Source organism: Anguilla anguilla, chromosome 19, assembly GCF_013347855.1.
Source record: "Anguilla anguilla isolate fAngAng1 chromosome 19, fAngAng1.pri, whole genome shotgun sequence".
Taxonomy (NCBI): Eukaryota; Metazoa; Chordata; class Actinopteri; order Anguilliformes; family Anguillidae; genus Anguilla; species Anguilla anguilla.
In genome coordinates this window covers 3,050,412-3,055,760 of record NC_049219.1, presented here as the reverse complement: position 1 = coordinate 3,055,760, position 5,349 = coordinate 3,050,412, and the positions used below count along the sequence as shown (strand labels likewise).

General features: G+C 38.0%; 1 long non-coding RNA gene across 1 annotated transcript; it reads left to right on the top strand.

Annotated features, from left to right (window-relative positions):
* Positions 1 to 1,489: 1,489 nt before the first annotated feature.
* Positions 1,490 to 4,045, top strand: LOC118218976. The gene is made up of 3 exons (XR_004763620.1): positions 1,490 to 1,590; positions 3,520 to 3,587; positions 3,933 to 4,045. It is a non-coding gene; the product is annotated as an uncharacterized LOC118218976 (long non-coding RNA).
* The last annotated feature ends 1,304 nt before the right edge of the window (positions 4,046 to 5,349 follow it).

The following is a 5,349-nucleotide window of genomic DNA, read 5'->3' as shown; positions in this document are numbered from 1 at the left end:
CAAACTGTACCTCATTGGTCCACAACAAATATTATAACAGTGCCCAAATGACACAATAAATCATGAAATCGACCCATGGACAGTCATAAGACGAATAAAATACACATATTGTGACTATTTGTTCTCATGAGAAAAAATTATTGACTTTGTATTTTGACCGCATTTGTACCGTAGACTTACATGGAAACCGGATATGAAAACACCTATACTGGAGCCAACCGTAGTGGCGCTAGTGAGCAACCAGGAACAACAAGACCAGGAAATGAGCTTCAAAAACGTCTGGTTTTGGCCGCTTGATTCGGACGCAGCCTTTTCGTCCGCTTACCTGTAGATGGACGCTTTTTCGCGTAATAGGTGCCTGCGTTCTTCCTTGTCCGTTCACCCGATATATAAGCAGCTTGAAACACAGCAACTGACAACAGACAACAACAGACAACTTGTCACAAACACATACGTATAGGAATTGTAAGGTCAGCTAACCTTATTTTTTTCCTAGTGGGAAAACTAGAAGACCTTCGTCGGTTAGCCTAGTCAAAGATAGACGGACACCCCCAGTCAAAGCCTGCGAGAGTAGACAGTAAACTGTAGCGAGATCGTCATCCAATGCCGAATTGCCCCATTTTATTCACTCGAACAGGGTAATGTTTATTAAAGTCGTCGTAATATGTTCATATATGTTTGGATGGAGATGGAATTTCACACAAAGGTAGTTTAATTACCCTAAATACCGGACACCTAGGCTACTTCCAACCCCCACGTCTTTTCGAAATTTTCAATAAAAAGGAAGGGACCAACGCCGCAAAGAAGCGTGTCCGGGTTCTAGAGGGTGTCCGACTATGAGTAAAATGATATCATATAGGCCTAGAGTAATCTCTGCCTAATATAATCACTCCACTGTATATTTTTCCTCAATATTGCAAACCACTTAATTTTAGTAGGCTAATGGGAATGATTCCCTCTAAAACATGAAAAAAAGTAACAACCCCTTAATTGTTTAAAACAAAATCAGGGTTTATAGTGCAGTAAGTGTAAAAATGTCAACAACAAGCGACAAGTCCTGTGACGTCCGTCTCACTAGGCTACCTCCTCACATGGTAGAAGTGGTCATGGAATATTTAAAAAAACTTAAGTAAACTTTCTTTTAAAGGTTATTTTTAAATTACTTTCTGGTCTAAAATGTATGTTTAGATTCCGTATGAGCTCTTAGCTTGTTAGGCTACGCATTAAACTCGCTATTTTATTGCCAGTTATCCGTTTTTTCTGAATTACGCGGGTTAATGCGATTATACCTGCAGATTCCCATTCCTCCCCGCAGCCCTTTACCTTCAGCTTCTCTTACCTCAGTTCCACTCCACAACAGACTGTTTACTCCGTTTTTTACATTTCATTTTATTCCTTCTTTCCTAGGATTTCTTTCTCCTCCATTTTTAAAATGGCCGTTAAGCTTCCGTTTCTGTTTTGGACCTTTCCTTACTTACCTGTTTACCTGCTCAACTGAATGTTCGATGGGTGGAGTCATCTGTTGTGGAGTGGAACTGAGGTAAGAGAAGCTGAAGATAAAGGGCTGCGGGGAGGAATGGGAATCTGCAGGTATAATTTATTAGCTGCATCATTCACGGTATTTAATAAGTTATGCAGAATAAACAAATATTTCATCCATGTAGATCTTTGCCAAATTTTAGCACATACAGTGAGCACCATAATTCATTGGACAGTGACACATCTTTTGTTATTTTGGTTCTGTACTCTAGCACTTTTGAGTTTGAAAGGATACAATGACAATGAGGGTGAAGTGCAGAGCGTCAGCTTTAATTAGAGGGCATTTTCATCCATATCGAATGAACCGTTTAGAAATGACAGAACCTTTTGTACATGGTCCCCCCATTTTAAGGTACTACAAGTATTTGTTGAATTGGCTTCACAGATGTGTTTCGTTAGGCAGGTGCATTAATTTGTGTCGTTAGTGAATGCAGAAGAGAGCTGTTGATGTCTAGTCTTGATTCTAGACTTTGCAATTGCCTTTGGAGATTGTTGTTGGGGTGTGACAACATGAGGAAGACAGCAGTGTCGATGCAAAATAAGCCGGCCGTCATAAGGCTCAGAAATGAAAATTAATCAATCAGGAACATTGCAAAAACCCTGGGCATGCCCAAGTCAACAGTTTGGTTCATCGTTAACAAGAAAAAAAACAACTGGTGAACTCAATTATGTCAAAAGACCCGGTAGACTGAGGAAGACCACTGTAGTGGATGACCGGAGAATACTCTCTATGGTGAAGAAAACCCCCCTGACAACAGCCCAACAGATCAAAAACACTCTCCTTGATGCAGGTGTAGATATGTCAAACTCTGCCATACGTAGAAGACTACACCAGCAGGACTACAGAGGGTACACTACTAGATGCAAACCACTGATAAGCCTGAAGAACAGAAAGGCGAGATTACAGTTTGCTAAAAAGCACCTAAAAAAGCCCCAAGAGTTCTGGAACAAAGTCTTGTGGACAGATGAGGCAAAGATTAACATGTACCAGAGTGATGGAAAGAGGAAAGTGTGGAGAAAAAAAGGAAATGCCCATGATCCAAAGCATACCACCTCATCTGTGAAACATGGTGGAGTGGGTGTTATGGCTTGGGCCTGTATGGCTGCCAGTGGAATGGGCTCACTTGTCTTCATCGATGATGTGACTGCAGATAGAAGTAGAACAATGAATTATGAAGTCTACAGAAATATTTTATCTGCTCAGATCAAACCAAATGCCTCCAAACTCATTGGACGGCACTTCATCATGCAGCAAGACCATGACCGAAACATACTGCTAGAGCAATGAATGGGTTTTTGACGGCCAAAAAGTGGAAAATCCTTGACTGGCCAAGTCAATCACCGGATCTGAATCCAATTGAACATGCATTTTACATGCTGAAGAGGAGACTGAAGGCAAAGAGTCCCCGAAACAAACAGGAACTGAAGATGGCTGCAGTACAGGCCTGGCAGAGCATCACCAGGGAAGATACCCATCGTCTGGTGATGTCTGTGCATCGCAGACTTCGAGCAGTCATGCATGCAAAGGATGTGCGACCAAATATTAAAAATGATTACTTTATTCTACATTATGCTAAACTGTCCAATATTTTTTGATGCCTGAAAATGGGGGGGGACTATGTGTAAAAGGTTCTATAATTTCTAAACGGTTCATCCGATATGTATGAAAATAGCCTCTAATTAAAGCTGACAGTCTGCACTTCAACTTCATTGTCATTGTATCCTTTCAAACCAAAATAACAAAAAATGTGTCACTATCCAATGAATTATGGTGCTTACTGTACATATATCAGGCCTATTCAACAACTCGTGAATTATATTGATGTTGGGACTTAGAGTTCTCCAATATCTGTAGGCTGAACACAGAAATAAGCCTTTTTGATTATAACAAACCATCTCAAGACAAATAGCCTACTACAGACAGAAAATTAAATAAATAAATAAATAAATAAATAAATAAACTATTTAATGCTCCACCAGTCTCCCTGCCAGTCACTGACCCATTAACATCCTGAATGATGGCCCTATGTAACATGCTAAAGTGTGAGGTAAGTAATTTTTTTATTTCTTATTACAAAATAATAAGAAATAACAAGCATGTGCTTTTGTTTATAAGTTTATGTGTAATTTTTGGTATTTTGTCTGTACATTTTCTTGTGCCTTCCCGAATCAACTGTTTCTTTTCTCTCTTTTTTTTTTTTTGTTGTTGACAATTTTTAAGGTTATTTGCCCTTCGTATACTCATCATATGTGTTTGTTTGTGAAGTATTTAAATAAAATATTTAAAAAACTAACGAGAGCTGACTTTCCAGAATACCTGCTCTTACCAGTTCCACTTCATTTTATTCAAAATGCGTCACAAGACACTTTATTTTATTTTATTTGCATTTCAGGGCTGAAATGTGAGATCTGACCCACAGTCTCTTTCTCCAGTCGGGAGTATCTGGAGACGGGACGTGTCAAAAGCAAAATGGACGGATGAAAATCATGTTTCTATTGGTCAATGTTTCGGTGAGTCACGTATATTATCCAATCAAAAGCATGATCCAAAGGCATTCATGTATCAAGATCGTTTTGACGTTTCTGAGACGGCATATCTGTTTTTGTTGTCGGTCCTGGAAGTGAATAGTAGGCTATGTCGGTGCATAAATTATGCGCGAAAAAAAAAGTTGTGGTATTTGTGTAATCTGTTAATTTACACAATTTATTTGAAAATGGCATTTGATCGTCAGTGATTACGACGCTGAAGTTGGCTCTCGATTCGCAGCTCCCGACTCGAAAATTCCGCTCCACCTTAAATTGGCGAGGTCTCTTTCCAGCAGGTTCTTGTTATCTTAGTAGATTCCTGGCACACTTGAGTGTTTTTGGGACCAGGACTTTGTTTCACGGTCTTTGTCTAAACTATTTAGCCAATCTAATATGCAGTAAAGTCATGTTTGGTGTTGATGCAGAGCTAATATCATGAGCTGTTAGATGGTCTCATTCTATGTTGAGAACGTTGTCATTCAAAGTTTATGTGTCACATGAAAGTGAAACGCCAATCACGGAAATTGAGCTATGCAGTTGTTACACTTGAAATTGTGAAAATGGCGACACTATGTTTGAACAGTTGTCTGACTCCAGTGCTTTGGATGCTGTTTGGAATAAAATTATTATTATTATTATCATTATTATTATTATTATTCACAAATATGATTTTTACATTGTAAAATAAATGGTACTATTGTGCTAAACTTTATGCAACCCACATACATACAGTACATTAATTGGGCAAACATATGTCTGGATAGTTTTGTAAGATTAAAAAATGTTTTAATAGGCCAAAATATTTTCCATTATTATATGTATTTATTTATTCACCGCCCCACCCCTTTTTTATATCAAAAGTATTGATGTCAATACTTTTAAAGGCCTAGATTTTGCAAGTTATAATTATAGGCGTATAGACAGTGCTTTGTATGGGTGAGTATCTTGGCATTTTTGTACATTGAAAACGTGTTTTTGTTGAGATTTCATTATGTACTGTGTTTTCTATGAGTAACTGGTAATAATAATAATAATAATAATAATAATAATGCATATAAATGTATGTACCATAATGAAATCTGGAGAGAGATATACACATGTATACATACATATGTATACACATACATACAGTTGAGGCCAAAAGCTTACATACACCTAGGCTAAAGATATTCAAACTCAGTCTTTCATAACTCTGCACATTTCGTGTTGCCATACATTTAGTTTGGCAAGTTAATTAAGGCATCTGCTTTGTTCACATCAGAGGTAATTTTAAAACAATCGATT